Source organism: Falco punctatus (genome assembly GCF_963210335.1).
Source record: "Falco punctatus genome assembly, chromosome: 4".
Classification (NCBI taxonomy): domain Eukaryota; kingdom Metazoa; phylum Chordata; class Aves; order Falconiformes; family Falconidae; genus Falco; species Falco punctatus.
In genome coordinates this window covers 59,265,445-59,284,741 of record NC_137583.1, presented here as the reverse complement: position 1 = coordinate 59,284,741, position 19,297 = coordinate 59,265,445, and the positions used below count along the sequence as shown (strand labels likewise).

Genomic DNA, 19,297 nt, shown 5'->3' with positions numbered 1-19,297 from the left:
CAGAATGATTAAGGTCAAACGTTTTGCTAATTTAGGGTGTTCAATTTCAGATGCCCGAGATCAGGGTTTTTTTCAGAGTAATTATCATAACTTTATATAGTTAAGTATAGCTCCTATCTAGCCCAATTGTAGCTGGAAATGTCTGAAAGTCAGGAAAAAAATTATACTCGTTTAGAATCCAGAGCCTTACTGAGCAGCTATAACCAGCTGAGCATTCAGAAAAAAAAAAGCGACAAACTGGAACTATGAAAACTGTGAAATATTTGGCTAAAAGGATCCCTTAGGATCACACAGAAACTACGGCACAAGTGTGAGGGGCCACACGATGGCATTCCACCTGCTCAGCCACCAGACCATCTTACTCGGTCCCTACACCTTATCTGATACCTTCAACAACCGAACTCAAAGTCCTAAATGGTAAACACATCTGTATTACACTCTAAAAATCACCATTAATATCAAAGACTGCTTTTCTGAAAGCCCTTAAATTAGATATTTGGGCTTTTTTCAAGCTTCCTAACATTTGGCTCAAGTCTTATTCGGTTGTTTCTTTGGATAGGAGAGGTTGGTTTTGGGTGGGTGGGTATGGCCATTTACATGCACATGTTTGTATGTATTGCTTCATAATACATGGATGTAATTAAAATAAAAGATATACTCTGGTAGTATTCATAATATTTCCATATTATGAACCTTTACAGAAGAGTCAAAGTTAGTCAAACAACCAAAACCATATCTACTATAGATACATTTAAAGTTGAACTACTAAGGCGAGGAAGGAGAGTCATTTGAAATCATTAGCAGCGAAGGGCTATCTTACTTAATTGGAAAACATTTATTGAAAACAGCATTTATTGCAGCCAACCAAGTGCCAGAATCCTTGGAAAATGCAGCACTGTCTGGCCAGCAGTATGCCAATAACACTGCTAGAGCCACAGGGACTGGAAAGCCCACTTGGAGTATTTCAGGACAGAAACTGGTAGTTTCTGATACAGAATTGCCAGAAAGAACAAAAACCAGAGGGTGATGATGATTTATTTTCCTAGTGATTTTTCCTCTTCCCCACATACATATTTTTAACACACTACTACATCTATTTTCAAGGGAAGGTTCCCTTTCCTCCAGCCTCCACACTTTCCCTAGGCCCTCCTTGTCCTCATTAGTTGTAGCTTACTGAAAATGCAGTTTCTTTGCCATGCCGTGAAAACAAGAAAGAAAAAAAATTCAGGGATTTTCCTGAAACATCATCATATTTCTTTTTCCCAGGCCAGTGACCTGTGGCCACAGAACTCTCTGTCTAGCAGGACAGCTAAAAGCAGCACTGTTCGCACATCCCTCCTCATGCCATTCCTATCTGCCCACTAAGGAATGACATATATTCTGCCCCTCAAGGGAAGCAAACCCATTCCCAGGTTATGAAATACTCCTGTCGCTGCTGGGTGAGGACAGGAAATACCGAATTTTCGAGGAGAAAGGCTAGTTCGGTGGTGAAAGCACTGATGACTTGGGAGGCAAGGGTTAAGCGCTGGGTCTGAGACAGAGCTGGATCATCTCTTTGTGCCTCTGTCCTCTCTCTGTGAAAGGAGAAGCACGAAGTGTGCAGCCTCTGATAGTTAGGAAGACTAAGCAGGTAACCAAATTAGTCTGTTCAGGCTTCATAAGCTATGCCAGCACCCCTACCATTGAGGTTAAATTCATTAACAATCGTGAGGCATTCAGATACGGGAGGAGGTTATATCAGCACATCTGATATGCAGCTCTGGGGCTCATTGTCTCCTGTCACTGCAAAGAATTCACAAACCACTTCAAATTTAAAACCATCTGCAAGGGAAGGGCACCATTCTTTGCTCTAGAGATGATACATTTTTTGAGAGCAGTATACCAGTCTGCTTTTACTTTCCCAAGTCAGTTATTACTTAGGCCAGTAGAAATCCAGTAGAAGCTGGAAAATACTGCCTCTCAATGAGGAGAAATACTGCCCAGCATCTTTCTGGAAGCATCTTGGCCTGACAGCAGTGATTTCTTGCTCTTGGGTTCTAATAGATGCTGTCAGTACAAGGATTCATTATTTTCATGACAGGGTTGTATGTCTGCATATTTGGGCATGTACACATGAACATATATAATCCTAGTGTGCACAAGCTCTCCTGATGGAGTGCTAATACCCAGTTACTTGACAAAGTCTGGTTTAGGAGGAGTTTCTTTAAATGACTATAAAATCTCTAGAGGTGCCCATAAAGATTCAAAGGCCCAAGGTTGTCTGATCTTCTTTAAAAGAACCAAAACCCGAGTATACTGAATGAATGAATGAATAAAACATTGTTAGCATTTTCAAAATGCTTAAGCAATGTAGGACACATCTATACCTTGCAACAAACCACCTGAAGCCAGTGCTGGCCCAACTGATGGTCCCCACAGCACTGAACAACATTGCATTGTACGGGCTCAGAGGCTGGAACACGGGAGCAATTTAGCCCCGGGCAAGTCACTTAATTCTCTTATTAAGATTCCCTTTCTGCCAAGTGTGAGTAATACAGTTTACCTACATTACTGAGATGTCAGAAAGGATATTTTTTAAAGCAATTTGAAGACATAAAGCACGAAGAATGCATTAGGTATTATTATTACATGTGGAAAGTGCCATTTTAGCAACACACACCTTTCTGTAGGGAGGCTATATTTAAATAACATAACCCTATAATTACATTTCATTATCATTAATAGTATAAATAGTTATTTTAGAGCATCTCCTGTCCTGAGGTCTTTCAAAGTCTGTTACATCCCAATTGAAAAAGAAAACAAACTATATTCTATCACTAAAATGGCAATTCAGTTCTGTTATTATCCTTTAGATGCAAAGAAAAAGAACTCAACAGGATTATCTAATGCTCTAAAATCTGAGAAACTGCTACCTTTTCCTTCTTAATGCTGACGAACAGACTACCCTCAGTTTCTCAGCATCACATGCCATAATTTGACCGCACAGCAGTTCAAATGCGTTTGATAAATGTGTGTTACCTTTTTAGGTGTTTTCAAAAGAAAACAGAGGGGAAAATAAATGGTCAGTAAGGGCAGAAAGCTTTTAAAAAAATCATCCTTTTTAATACACAAGAAAAGTGAGCCTTCAAAGCCTGTGCATAAGCACCTACATAATTGGCTGGATTTTCAAGAGCACTGAGCTATCAGCGGTCCCCAGTGAGACCAAGAATAGCTTTTGGATGCTCAACAATTTATCAGGACTCAGCAATTTCCCCCCAGGGCATTATTAACCAGCTATGTGGTATACAGAAAGCTCAGATATTTGAGACTGTCATTTTCAGTTGGACTTGGACACCTCACTCTATTAGGCTCCCCTAAAACACCCCCAAGTATTTTCACGTGTTTTATTCCTGGATCTTACAGGAAAAAAAAACAACCCAGACCTAATTTAAATAAATACCGCACACTAGGACTCAAATGTAAAAGCTGTTTCATGCTGCTAAAGGTTACATGCAGTAGTGATTACTTAGTCTTTTTCCTCATTCAAGTTTTACTTGCCTGTCAATAAAAGACAGTATATGATCACCTGGCCAAAATGTGCATTATTTCCAGCTCTCTAATGTCACTCAAAAGCAGGCAACAGTTCAATTTGCCAGCAGTAATTTATTGTGTAGAATCAAAATTCTGCAACCAACCTCTTCTCATCTGTTACTTTCAACATCTCCCACAACTATTTGATTTTCTCCCTGGCTTTTTGTGTTGACTGGTCATCTCCTGCCAAATCCCAGCTACCTAAATAAGACTCTGCAGCTCATTCAGTAGTTATAGCTGTGTTTTGTGTATGCAGAGTGCATTTCACAGCAAACAGGATCGCATCTTTCAGTGGCACGACCGAGAAAAAACCCAGAAGGATATTTGTCCCAAATGCTCTAAAAAAAAATATATATAAAATAATCAGGAGCTACCCTAGCTTTTTAGAAGCTGAATATGTGGCCAAAGTTTCAAGCATCGACCAACTGACCAAAAGAGTAAATGGCTAGCAGGCACTGGTATCTGCTGCTAAAAATGGACGTGAGCCTCCAGTGCCACCCTCAGCCACCTGCCTCTGCCGCGGTGTTGGTGCCGGAGCGTGCCGCAGCGAGGTACCTGGGGGACGAATGCCACAGGCAGCCACTGCCTTCCCTCTCCCAACCCCTCCACAAACCCCCGCTCAGGTGGGGAGGAGGCGATCCCAGAGACTAGCAACGGCTGCAGCTACTTCTGCAAAAAATTTGTCTTCCCTTAAATCCGTCATTCCTGCAGGCAGGAGTCACAGGTGGATTTTCTTTCTTTCTTTTTTAAAGAAAGCTCCTAGTCTTCTCTCGCTCACTGGAAATTCACAAAGCAGACACCAATGATTTTATTGGTCTGTTTGCTTAAGCTAATAGTCTGGCTTAATATGTGTTTTTTGTGTATCCTTCCCTCCTTCCCAGGAGATGAAAGCAAAAGGAAAAATTAATGATAGGTAACGTTTTGCAAACAGAGTTAGCACAAGTGAATGCCACACCTTTTTCAGACAGAGTTCGGTCTCCCCTTTTGCACACTGACATCACAACCAGCCTTGAAGAATGCCTTAGCTGAAGTTGATCTATTCTGGAGTTACTTATATTATACAAGTTTGATGAATAATATAAAAAATGCTGTTCAAAAATTTTTTGGCTTGGGGCCATGGACTAATCTTCATTTGGTAATTGAAGGCTTATATGATAGAAAGAAACTCTATGGAAACTGTCAAGACAATGAAAAATAATGAAATATAAACATTCGAGTGTCACCTAAATTCAGCCTCATAGGAACTGTCATCTCTTGTTTTATCAGCAGTTTCAGCAATAAAAATAAATAAAAGTTATGCATTACACCTGACAAGCAGCCAGCCACAAGTAAAAGTAGAAACAGTATTTGGTGAATAGCTTGCAAGAAGGCAATCCCTTTTTCCTCACAAAAACATCTTCTTTTTGACTGACACAAAGCATTTTCTCAAAAGATGGGCCAAGGAAAGACAAAACATCAGTTCAGTGGATATCAGAGTCTCTGTTTCTTGCAACCCACAGGCATTTGTGATCAAAAATATGAGTCTGGATAGAACAGAATGAAACGTAATCTGGAACATGGTTTGAAAAATGTTCATCACTGTGTCCCTACACAGTGACTCCCCCGAGAAACAGCCCACTCGTGTAGCTTCATTACAGTCTCATTAACTGCTTCCCCAAACTTCTGCCACATCTATTCTTCTTCTTGCAGGACTACACACAACTTGGGTATTACAGTAGACCATGCCATAGCAACTTAGATGAATAAAGAATTGATTCTTACTCAAACATTTTCATAGAGGTCAAGAAAAAATGACAAAGAAACTACTTGGGAAACAAAACAAAGAGAAATAAGTTCTAGTTTCAGTGAGAGGACTAGAAGTAGCATGAGCAACAAGCATCCCACTTGGATTGATTTAGGCTTATATTTTCAGCCTCAAGTACATGTTATTTCTCATGTGTATTTTACATGGCCTGTTGAGGTCAATTACCTCATATCTTTGTGTACATAAAACAGTATTCCCAGAAATTTTTATTACAGAAGTAGCAACCAAAGCCCTCTTTTCTTTCCTAGAGCAAGATGGGGAAGAGCTTTTCAATATTTACTGAGGGGTGTAATTAACTCCAGTTGTATCACAAACGAACAAACTTTCAGTTTTCAGGTTTTTAAACCCGTAAGAATAAAACCAGAAGCTTATTGCATATTTTGGCAGCAGAAATAATTTTTAGAACAATGAAAATTTTTTGATTTGGTAACTTCCCATTCCATCAAATCTTGATTTCAATCTTTTTTGGTTTTCCATTTTAATGTAGATGCATATAAATCCTTAAGTAAAATTGGACTTATGGTCCAGACATGTTCAACATAGAATGGTTTATAGAATCATAAATGGTTTGGGTTCAAAGATCATCTCAAAGATCACCTAGTTCCCACCCCCCTGCCATGGGCAGGGACACCTGCCACCAGCCCAGGTTGCTCCCAGCCCCGTCCAGCCTGGCCTTGGGCACTGCCAGGGATGGGGCACCCACAGCTGCTCTGGGCAGTGTCTCACCACCCTCACAGCAAAGAATTTCTTCCTTATATCTAATCTAAATCTCCCCTCTTTCAGTTTAAAGCCGTTCCCCCTTGTCCTATCGCTACAGGCCCCTTTAAGAAAATCCCTCTCCAGCTTTGTTGTAGGCCCTTTAGGTACTGGGAGGCTGCTGGAAGGTCTCCCTGGAGCCTTCTCTTCTCTGGGCTGAGCAACCCCAGCTCTCTCAGCCTGTCTCCATAAGGGAGGTGCTCCAGCTCCCTGATCATCTTCCTGACCCTCCCCTGGACTCACTCCAACAGGTCCATGTCCTTCTTATGTTGGGGCCCCCAGAGCTGGATGCAGCACTGCAGGTGGGGTCTCAGGAGAGCTGAAAAAAGGGAAGAATCACCTCCCTTGACCTGTGCTGGCCACGCTTATTTTGATGCAGCTCAGGATATAGTTGGCTCTCTGGGCTGCAAATGCACATTGCCCAGTCATGTTGTGCTTCTCATCCACCAGCACCCATAAGTCCTTCTCCTCATGGCTGCCTTCAATCCATTCTCCACCCAGTCTGTATTTGTGTTTGGGACTGCCTTGATCCACGATCCATGTGCAGGGCCCTGTGCTTGGCCTGGCTGAACTTCATGAGGTTCTCACAGGCCCACCTCTCAAGCCTGTCGAAGTCCCTGTGGACAGCATCCCTTCCCTCCAGCATGTTGACCCCAGTACACATCTTGATGTCATTGGCAGACTTACTGAGGGTGCATTTGATCCCACCATCCATATTGCCGACAAGGACATTAAACAGTGCTGGTCCCAGTACCAACCCCTGACAAATGCCACTAGTCACTGGTCTCCACTTGGACATCGAGCTGTTGACCACAACTCTTTGAGCGTGACCACCCAGCCAATTCGTTACCCACTGAGCAGTCCACCTGTCAAATCCGTGTCTCTCCAATTTAGAGACAAGGATGTTGTCAATTGCTTTGCACAGGTCGAGGTAGATGGCATCAGTTGCTCTTCCATTATCCACCAATGCTGTAACACCACTTTAGAAGGCCACCAAATCTGCCAGGCACAATTTGCCCTTACAAAGCCATGTTGGCTGTCATCAATCACCTCCTTATTTTCCATGTGTCTTAGCATAGCTTCCAAGAGGATCTGCTCCATGACCTTGACAGGCGAAGAGGTGAGACTGATTGGCTTGTAGTTCTCCAGGTCTTCCTTTTTTCCCTTCTCAAAAATGGCAGATCCTCACCATAATGTCACCTGTCCCCACCCCTTGCTTTAATCCTGACCCATAAGCTCTCAGTCAGCAACTCCTGTATCCCCAGGCAGAACTCTATGGAAATTTGAAAGGTGCCTCCAGAATACTTTGATTTAGATGATATAGTGGGAATATCCCTGCATGAATGAACTGCATTTTACAGAACAAAACCTATGCATCATAGTTTCAAACTGCTCTAATTTACAGCAGGGTGAACACTGACGACTTAAAACCTGGGCTTAGCCTGTGACAGTGGCTGTGTGCTATTGATCACTGTAGTCTTTCTGGAATTCACAGCAGGATGCTGAAGAGCAAAAAAGAAAAATGCTCCCTTCTGGCATGACATACAAGATGACAATTTATTTACTGACCCACCCAAAATGCTAAGAGCATTATAACTGACTGAAGAAGTTCTAAAATTTATAGCAACTTACAAGAATTTATAGGAAACTACAGGAATTTATAGGAAGAACACTATCTAGCATGGAGGTTTGGCAGTGGACTGACTTGATCCTCAAGTGCGTTGTAGTCACCTCCCACCTCGAGGTCAGGAGAGGACCAACGTGTGCAGTATTTCCTCCCAAGCAAGAGGATGGGAGCCAATGGGTGCTAAAATGAATCTTCTGAAACAAATGATGAGGAAACCAGGCCTGCAACCTTATTCCAGCATGTAAACACAGCCTGATTTATATTGTGGTCCTAATCCTGAAGTCCATTCTCAGACAGAGCTCCATAAGAGTTCACATATCTGAGTACCTAAGAGAAATTCCACTTCTGAAAGAAGCATTTCTCCCCATCGTGACAGAAGAGTACAGAGAAGAGCCACTTATGCTATCTGCTTTTTCTATCACAAAAATCACATGAAAACAGAATGGGCCAGCTGGAATAAAACAGTTCTAAGTTTGTTGCTCTTGCAGATTTAAAGCCTCAATTTTCTACATATGGGTTTTCAGACTATTGAAAGATGGTACAGGGGTCAGCTCAAGGCTTGAAGTCAATAGATTTATTTTCCATTTAACCACTTGCTCCAACCATCTCTTCATAACATTTTAGATAAATTCACCTTCCAGAATTCCTTAGAATTCTCTTTTTATACAGGGATACTCTGTCAACATGCAGCCCAGTATCAGTGCTGAATTCCTCAACACATTTGAGTGAAAGATGCCTAGTAGATAACAACACAGTCTCTTAATCTCTCAGAAGGGCATTAGAAAGTCCAGCTTGTAAACAAGGAGCAAAGCCAAATGAAGACATCATCTATTTACTTGCTATCAACCTTAAAGATGTTATGGGTAGGAAGGTTACATTTCTTAAGTAAATAAGTAGCAACTAAGTCAGCTAGTCCCACCAGAAGATATCTATTTGAACAAGAGAGAACTGAAGAGCCTTCAGCAAGGAAAGTCAAAACATTTCCTAATCGATATACATTTTAGCAATGGACAAATTTTATGTGTTATGTATTTACCAGGGCTATTTCAATCAATTTCTCCTTGGATTTTGCTGTCCCATACATTCACAACTGCTCTGTTTTATCTGGCTAGTTTAGCTTGGATTGTTGGAATAAAACTTCTAATTATAGCACGACTTGCAACAGCAAAGTCAAGCATCAATATAATCCATGTAAAACCATGTATCATACCTTATGAGGAAAAGACCATGGAAAAGAATTCAATTTAATGCCACTGAAGCCTCCAACGATTAAGCTCACAAAGATTAATCTCAAATACTCATTAGATTCAATGGATCAGCGTTCTCAGCAATGTCTGTAAATTAACTTTTACACCACAGATATTGGAACATGAAAATTATAAAAAAGAATGCTGCTGGTATTAGTTTCTACTAAACTGTGAATTGCCAGGGTTTGTTAACTAGAAGAAACGAAGTTTAGGTACATATTTCCTGCTACAAGGACTAGTCAATGCTTATTACGCTCAGAGCAATGGCATCTACAGAACCTGAAATTTAGATAATAAAAAATAAAGAAGTTTTCATTATCTTTCCCCACCTTGAGCAATTCCTCCTTTTCATCTAGTACCACAGTATCTCAGAATAATAAACCCCCTGAAGGTTTTGCTTGCTACATCCCTCAAGCTATATCATCTGCCTTGCCATAGACCATTTTGTACAGTTAAAACCCTACGACTTTGTGCCTCTTCTCTCTCTCATTTTGGTATGAGCGAAGTTGGAATATGTTTCCCCTGTCCATCCTTGACTTTCTTTCTACCAGTAATCACAGAATACTGCATATGCACTTGAAAATAACCTGTTTGCTCCTAGCCGTGAAAACAGAAAGATAAAAGTGTAAAGCTGTCAGCACACTTAAGGATAGTTACAGCTTAATGTACCATTCATTAAATCCTACAACCACATTAAGATTAAGTATCAGACCCCTTTAAACCCTAGACAGAAAGAGTTGAGAGGTTGGTCACAGTGTGTGATTAAGCTAAATTAAAGACCCCAAATGCATTCCACAGAATATGCTACTGTATACATTCACCCCCAGTCAATTACATGTTTCTTGTGGTAACTCTGACAAGCTAAATTAACAATAAATTAATGTCTATATTGTGATTTAACTTTTGACAATAATATACTACAACAAAGCCTTAAGTATCTGCATGTAACTATTTGCTACAGACATAAGTGAAGGTAATGGAGTCAAAAACTGCAGACTAATTGCTTCAGATGAAGGCTTATTATCTCTCCAAGTTCAAGCTCAGCAGCAGTTAAGCAATAATACAAACTACTTTAGTCAAAGCATTGTGAATCTTTATATAAAATTTGCTTTTATTTTTATCTCTCTCGTTTTTTACAAACAATAAAAGAAACAGCCATTTGTTTTCAGACCAACAAAGGTAAGGATGTAAAGCTGAAGGGTTAAAAAACAAACAAACAAACAACAGTTCAGCCTTCAGATTTGCTTGTTTACTATTTTGCACAAACTCTTCCTCTCCCCCTTGCTAATGGGTTTTCACATGATCATTTAATGTGTAAGCTCAGCTTAACTCCTCCTAACGAGACATACTCAGGGATGATTCCCCGCTCTGCTTAGATTTGGGTCTTCACACCTGTACAAGCAGATGCAATGAGGGCAGGAGGCTTTCCCACATGGGGATGGTGGCAGCGTGTATGTCCACCAAAGAGCTGTAAGGGACACACCAAGTTTGAGGCACCAGCAGAGAGAAGATGTCTCCACGTTCCTGCTCCCTTGGTGACTCCTCAGGATCCCATGGACTAAGTCTCTCCATCCCAGCATGTACCAGTTCTAAGGAAACTGGCCTATCTTCTGCACATGATCATCTGCAATTTGGCTTTTTTAAGGTGGTCATGGAGACAGGGTCATGGAGACAGCCTTCCAACAGCACTCCCCACTTGCAGGGTTGTAGGGAGATTGTTCCATCCTTTTGCCATCCTCTCCTGCCACAGCGCTGAGCCCAGAGGCACAGCCACACTGCTGGCACCACAGGGCTATTTAACAAGATCCCAAAACAGAGTCTCTGTTACACCTCTGTGACCAGATGTTGTCCAGCAGACTGGGACAAATCCCACTCTAAGAAATCATGGGCTGTCTGCACTTTTCACCTGCCATTTCTATCACAACACAATATCACAATACCTTGTAACAGTGATAGCCATACATTGCTTGCCAGTTACCATACATCACGCGTACAGCATACAGGCTGTCTCTCGAACGCCTTGTTCCAGCAGCACTAGGGGCAGAGGCAACCCGGGCATTCAGGGATGGTAATACAAAGGAGGATGAGGGAAGCAGAGCTCTTTCCCTGGGTGAGAAGAGGACCTTAACCCTTTTCTTCCTCTTGTTCTTCTGGGTATCTTCTCCCCTGGCAAAGAGAGCTGTGGCTCTTTCCCCACCGCACCCCCCTATGTGAGGAATAGAAGGCAGTGACTTTGGTTAATGTGTTACTTAAGCACTTATTTTAAAGGCAGGGTATTTCTGAAGAGACACAGGGCATCTGAAAGCTGGCACAAATACAGCCATCTTCACCATTTCACTCCAGGCAGGCAAGTAAACAGTTACTGGTGTGTTACAGGATGGAGATACTGAGACAAAGCACTGCCCAAGGCCACAACTCCAACACTTGGCAAAGGCAAGAGAAGAGGCAGTGCCCTGAACTCCCTCAACACACAAGGCTTGCAGCTAGCCCTCACCTTGTATCTCATTCCTCTGTTGGTGTCACTGCATCACCCACACGCTGCATGGAGAGCAGCCACTGTCCCGCTCTGTGAGCCCTCAGGAAGGTCGCAAAGCCTGCTGAGATCTTCCACTGAATGCATTCCTGGGAATGACAGGAGTCACTGCAGCTCTGTACAACCAGGCTGTTGGACAACGGACCATCACCCTAACCATAACCCTATACAACGTGGCCATAGCTGATTTTCCTCCTCTCCCTGCCTCACTGCTCCTGCTGCCACCTTCCTGTGGAACAGGGAAGGGTGCTGCCATGTGTTCCCTACTTCCTTATGAACCACCTGCCTACCTGCAGCTTCTTCCTCCACAAGCCCCTTTCACCACCAAAACCAATCCTACTTCTGCTCCAGATAGTTAAGAGTTATTCTCTAGCCCACTCATCTTCTCCTCTCTCACTTTCCTTGACCTGTGGAGGACTTTCACCAATGGTGGTGAGAAGTAGCTGTGTCCTCTCCATTTCCATCACACTTAAGGGCTCTCTCCACAACTTCCACAACTTTTGTTAGGGCTTTCTCTCTACAAGTGCCAGGCTCTGGGCTCCAGCCTTGGCTCATAGTCTCATCCTGACTTTCAGGAAGATGCTCTCCATTGACCTCCTGCCCCCCAAACTTCAGTATTTAGCCCCCACTTCTGACAGATTTTGTTTTTACCTTTGACCACACATATCCCTGGCTCATCATCCCCCCATTCACTTTTGCATTTAATCTCTATGGCTCCTAATGACACCACAATATTCCTATTGAAAAAATTGAATTACTCCTTCTCGGAAAAGGTCTAATTGCATTATGGAACAGCGAATGCAAGGATGCATCTCTATCTTACCTCAAAATATAAAATTGATTCAAGTTCCCAAAATCCTAGAGTCAGGCACAATCCCATAATTCTGTGCATTATCTCCCTCATTTGCAAGTTTGCTTATAACTACCTGAAGTCCTGCCAGGATTTACTTTTATCTTGATCTTTTTCTGCTGAAATTTTTATTCATATCTATGTCTTCAGAATGAGTTTTAACTTTCAGGTTTTCTCCTATAACCCTTTCCCTACATTCTCTAAACGTCAAGGAGTATGTCTCTCTGATATCTCAGCTACTTGTGCAGCCTGAGTTACTACAGTATCTCAGAACTTTGTATTTCATGCAGTTATCCTCACAAGAATCCAAGGTCTTTTTTTTTTTTTTTTTCAATGGAATATCTGAGCAGAAGAGTAGCTGCGGACTGCCACTGAGGACCTAAGTCTAACACTCTTGCTCAAAGCTGCAATGGAAGTCTGCAGCACAAGAAGCACGAGGTTCCATGCTCCAACCAGCTGAGCTTTCACTCAAAGCCATCTGATAATCCCACTCAAATTTTGCTCTGGAATCAGAAATAGATACTAACTCACCCTTCCACTCTTGATCACCTTCATTGATTTCAAATATAGGTCCCTCTCCAAATTTCTGTTTAACAAAGGTTTTGCAAACTTGCTTAATGCACTCCTCTCACTTCTGCAGTCAGTTCTTCCCCACAGCTGCAGCAGCCCTTTGGAGAAATGTGTTCAACTTTCCTGTTCTATTTCTGCTGACATTCTCTGAATCTATTTCACTTGCTTAAATCTCATTTAAGAATCACACAAGGCAGAGTAGAAGGACAAAATAAAGGATGAAAGGAAGGAAAACAGAAAGGGCAAAAGAACAAAAGACTTGAATGCAAAACATGCAGAATAAACTACATAAATAATATATATTACTGTATGCTACATAATTTAAAAAGTCCTACCTTCTCTCATATCATCCAAAGTGACCGTAATTCACCACAAGTTAATGCATGATAAAGGTGACAAAGAAGCAGCGTTAAAGGCATAAGAACTGAAAAACCTTTGTTCACAAAATTACTGCAGCAATGCATAGTGGTGCTAATGGACCACCACTGGAATGAAGGATCCGATGCTCTGAGGTAAAAGTTTTAAAAAAAATAGAAATCTTAGAAAATTTTTTTCTTGTAGGGCTTAAACACTCTCGCATGACCCCTAGATAACTGGTGAACTTCAGAGACAAATGATTCTATCTTGACTCAACAGCAAAAGCAAGACTTAATGAGGAAGACTGCAACACAGGGTACCTCTGCCAGGAATGGAGGAAGCAGCAGCAACCAGCACGGTCCCAAAGACAAGTGGCAGAACATCTCCCACTTGACCTATCAAGGTACAGCCAAAGCATATAGCATAGCTAATCTCAAGCAGCATCCTATGGAAGTATACCAACCCTTAGAAGTGGTGTACTTAGAGGATCACCAACTAGAGCACGGTCTTGACACGTCTGAAGCCTTCCAGAAGCACTTCCACTTCAGTACTGAACACCAAAAAAGCTTTCCTACAGCCTTCTCATGTTGAGACTCCAGTTTTATGCCAGACATGGTCCTTTCTATCTCTGTCTCCCCCTTGCCATGGCTCAGCTGCTTGCATTCCTGGTGGCAAATTAACAGCTTGAAAAGGCTGCCAGTTTGATGCAATTTCATGTTCTTGACTACAGTATCCTCAGCAGCACTATTACGGAAATTTAACCTCTTGAGAAATAGATTAGATATCATTAATAGAATGAAACACAAATGTTCCCTATGACTTCCTGGAGAAAGCCTGTGTTGGGTCTACAACAGGAGATGTAATTTACAAGAATTGTTATCAAGAAAAAAGAAGTGCTATCTCATATCAACAATTTTATTTTTTAAAAATGATGTGCTTAAACAGCTAACACTAAACAGTTCCAGTAAAACTAAAAAAAAAAATTAAAAAATCCTTTGGTTTTTATGCAAGTGAGTCAGGTTTCTCCTCTTCCCCTTCTCTTTGGCAGACGCAGTCCAAAAGCGGACATAGTTCCCTGATTTCTGCACAGCTGTAATAACCAGAGCCAGAATACTGCAGCAAGTCAGTAAGAATGAGGGATTCTCACAAGCAGGGACTCACCTTTGGGATTTGACAGTTTTCATCTCCAGCCAAGAACGTAGGAGCTCTGCTATCACAAGTCACTGAGATAATACGCTAAATTAGCTCATCTCCTGGGATACTCCCTCCCACCTGTTCAACAGCTCCAGGCCAAGCTCCTTTCAGCCCACTGTTGAATCTGGGTACTGCAGAGGTATGTCACACTGCTCTTCAGTTCCTCTCCGTGGCTTTTATGGCACTGGGGTGCTGCAGTGGGGAGTCTGACGGTGCCAGCTAGTGGCACTGCAAATCAGGGCTTTCTGGTAACAAATCCGCAGCTCAGCCTGCTTCCGAACATAGACGCGTCATCTCCAACCTTGCTAAGAAAATGTAAAGGATTCAGTAGTGGCTCTTTGTGGTCTACAATACACCAGGGATAGTGTTGACAAATAAAAGGGTAAAGTCCCTTCCCTATCTCGACAGATGAAATTCATAACTTACAATACGTGCCTGAACCAGCCGCACACTGCAGCCTGTTTACAAGGTGAAGGGGTCCTGCACTCTTTGGACCCAATTTGTATTGCTCATGTGATGTAAGGAGGCTTTAGTGTCACAGAGAATCAGGATTATTCCAGTATTTCAGGTACAGCATGTTGAACTAAGACATTTGGCACCCAGGGGTGATGATTTTCTAGACAGCACTCAGGTAAGCAGAGCAGATCTCAAATGATTTTAAGTCACACCTCACAGAAAAAAACAAACAAACAAACCATTTAAGAATATCTTCAGACACAGGAACATAGCTCACATTAAGTTACATTTATTTAACTGTATTCCCCCATCCGTACTAAAGACACGTGGGGTGCATCTAGTACTTTTGTTCAATTCAAAACTGCACTACTGACCAAATCTCCCAGTTGTTCCTATCTACCACGCTCTAACTTGTATTTTATAGTGGCTTCAGAGCACACAGACTAGTTTCCTTTTGGATGAAGCTAAATGAGAAGATGCTGTTCAACCACTAATGAACATTCACACCAGCCTGGAAATAGCTTGAAAAAATGCATATTTGGGAGCTCAATACCATCTCTCTCACTCTCATGGGGTGGGTCCACACTGCTTCCCAATGTAAGCATACCCATATTTTTAAGTTTAATCTACTTTGGGAATGAGGTAGCAGCATAGGACTTATCTCACGATGCTTGAGGATATTTATGACCTTCAAGGGAGACGTCAGGGCGCACAGGGGTTGACAACCCTTGCTGCAAGAATCCCAGAATTACCTGAATTATAAGTATGTATGGGAAGAACCAGCATAATGCACCTAAAGTGCACCCTTTTTTTCTTATTTGGATAAATTTACTCAAATAGAGGCACATTTCAGCATGGTATATTAGATACTCCAACTGTACTCACTCTTCAAGCTACTACAGGCTATTTCTGTGAAGTACAGAGTGGCAGGGGAACATTAGAAGCATGAAATATTAATCTTTCCATCATTTTATTCCTGAGTCTGGTCTAGGTTTTCCAAGTTAAATGTGTTCTGTCTCCACTTGAAGACACTTACTATTTGATATTCCACCTGTTCCGTAAAATTCAAAACTGATTACCTTAATGACAACTAATAGGCAGAACTGTTCTATTGATCTGACTCCACTCCTCCATGGACCCCACTTCAATAAAAGGCAGCCCTCAAGCTATTTTTCCTTCTTACTTAATTTTTGATCTTTTGCATGGACCTGCATGCAAACAATCATTAACAACCTTGTCTAGGACATGTGCACATTTCAGAGCAGGATCTCGCTCCCTGCAAGTCCATGATAGTTTTCTATACAGAAAAAGAAATGGGAAAAATCATTTATTCTGAGTGTTCAAGTACCCAATTAACCAATCAACTCTTTAAGTATGTTTTATAAAAGGTGTTCTTTGAGAATCTGTGATTCTGTTATCCTTGATATGCTGACTCATTTTTAAAAATACTTAAAAGTCTCATTTTAGCATTATGCCTATTACCACATTTTCATAAAAAAACTCAGCCTCCTCATTTTTATGTATGACTGTAGAGCTATTTGCATTCCCAGAGGCCATTAAAAGTAACAAGAACTGGGCTAAACTAAGATAACAAATTTACAGGCTTATGTTAAAACACAAGGATCTTCAGTCAAAGTAAATTACGAAAGCACATTGACCCAGCACTTGACCTGTTGTTGCTATTTTCTTCTCCTTTTTTTTTTTTTTTTTTTTTTTTTTAATGGAAAAGTGGTTTTAATGGTATATTCACACATCCAGCTAACAATCCCCAAGACAGAGAACAAGATTCACTCGTCCTCTTGAGCCAGATCCCAAGTCTATTAGTGGCTGCTGCTTTTCTACAGACTTCTGAGCACGGGGTCTAGCTGAAAGCCAACTGTAATCACCGTACACTGCACGGCATCCAGCTCCAGCCATCTGAACAAGAAACCATAGCTGTGTCAAAAGCACCTACGCCTACAGAGGCAACCACATTCAACTTACATCTTGATCAAGCAATCACAACGTGACAGTAAGAGACGGTATTACATATCACTTACAGAATGTTTTCTGCACATGATGCCCAAAAGACTTAAAGTTCAGACCCAGGAAACAGATAAGCAAGGAGATAAATGATTAAAATTCTGAATAATTTAACTGGCATGGAGGTGAGCAACATTGCTTATCAGAAAGAAACCGTATTGAAACATTTTTAATTAACAAAGGGAAGAAAGAGATGTTAATTACCTGGCTTCAAGCAGGTAAGGCAGTGCATTGCTTATCTCCACGTCCCAATCATTTTCTAATTATTATAATTTTTGCAAATCTCAAGACAGAACTTTATTTGCATATAGGCACATGGGTCTGAATTAGATTTTTAAATTTATGCCTACAAAGCTTCTGCAGACATTTTCAAACTTTCCCCGCTCTGTTCCTGCAGTATCTTTTTGTGCCCAGCACCTGTTTGGGTTAGCATGGAAGGACACAGCATAGACTTAAGCCAACTGTGTCACTTGCATGTGTCTGGATGCAGTGAATGCCACAGCAAGGAATACTGAAAAAGGATGGTCACAATCTCTTATGACAGCAGCCGCTGCTTCTGAGAAAAAACTCAGTCCCTCTAAAGACAGACTAGCACTTTGCCTTCAATATTCTCCCAGCTACAATTTCCAGTTTCTTGATCAGTTTTAAGCAAGAAAAAAAATATCTCAGGAATTCTTGTTATGCTCAAGCCTGGAAATAGAATTTCAGCTGGAAGTAGAATTTGGATAGACCCCTTTTTCAGTTATGAACTGTTTGAAATAAAATAAGGCTTTAGATCTGGTTTTGGTGTTGGAAGATAAAAGTGCACTCAAATCAATGGACACAGATTGGATTCAACCCCCCAGTGCCAAGCCATTTGACTAATAATGTATTGTGAAAACAAACAACCAGAAATTATGGGAGTGAGCAAAGATGCTTACAGACTCAAACGTTAATATTCATCGATATCATTGATATTTATATATGCTTGATATTTCTATTTCATGCTCACACTAGAGCAGAGCTGAGAGAGCATGTACTTTCAGAATATTTAGGCATACCATATGGGTATAATTGCAACTCAATCAGTCACAGAATATATTCAATCAAGACTGTATAATACCAAAGACCTATTTTGGGCATTTTATACTTCATATGTGAAGAGCGAAGTAGCAAAGACATGGCATACCACTAGCAAAATGGCATTAGGCAGGTAACACTACCTGAAACAAAACCACTGCTCCTTTATAAAAGGCAGCTGACTTACACTTCTTGACTTACAACCCCCAACACTTTTACACAGCTTTACGGAGGAGGAGGGGACAGCCCCACAGCTCTCTTTGTTCAGAAACGGCACTTACACACCCCTGCCTCCCAGAAACACAGCGAGACTGATTTTAATCTGCAGCAAACAGTGACAAAAATGCACATTCTAAAAGCAACAGACAGAGGAGCCTGACAGATGTAAGGTTAGATGAAGACGCAGTTTCGTTTCTTTACTCTCAGTATGAAAGTTGTTTTCTTGTTTTCACTGAACCATTGAGCCTCTTTTGGCCATTAGTAAAATGTCACCCAGAAAACGCTGATCATATGATGCTACTTGTGGTGCCTCATGTCTTTCCATGCTTTTCCCTTCCCCAGTTCTCTAAAATAAAGCACAAAGAGGAAAAAAAAAAAGATAAAAAAAAAAAAAGAAAAACAATGTGCGAGGCACTCAGCCTATCAAGCCAGGAAGAACTAATTTAAGAATTAATTTGTGCCCTGAGAGATCTGTTTAAATTATCCTCCCGTGTTGTCCTAACCGAAGATTAAAGCGGTGAACTTCCAATGTCTTAAGGAGACGACGAAAATTGAAGAACTGGAGCGTACGGGCTCCGCCGCGGTCCCCCCAGGCACGGGGCTGAGCACGGGGAGGGCAAGCGGGTGCCGGTGAGGATGGAGCTGCTGATCTGCCGGTGCACCAGGAGCCCAGGAACCTTTGCCGTCCTCAGCTGGAGCTCAGAGATCCTACCCAGACTTTCCCTTATGCCATCACTTCCTAACTATGCCTATCCTTTACAGCTGATGATCTGTCCTCTTTTTCTGCCACCCGCTGCTTTTTTTTGACAGGGAAAGTTTTGACTTCATCCTGTCCTGGTAAGTGCAGTCAGACAGAAATACCCTCTAGAAAACTGGCATGACAGGGGAAATTAAGTCTTTAACTTTCTGCCTCTACAGAAACACATAAAGCAGCTACCAAGAGAAATAAATGAGTCAAGTTCAGATATGGTGTAAGCACTGCAATTTTCCCCAAAGTCAACGGGAGTTATACCTACTTACAGCTGCTTTTTGC

General features: G+C 41.5%; 1 protein-coding gene across 4 annotated transcripts in view; it reads right to left on the bottom strand.

Annotated features, from left to right (window-relative positions):
* The window catches only part of DPP6 (dipeptidyl peptidase like 6), a 571,473-nt gene that overhangs the window by 244,224 nt on the left and 307,952 nt on the right, over window positions 1-19,297 (bottom strand). The window lies entirely within an intron of this gene.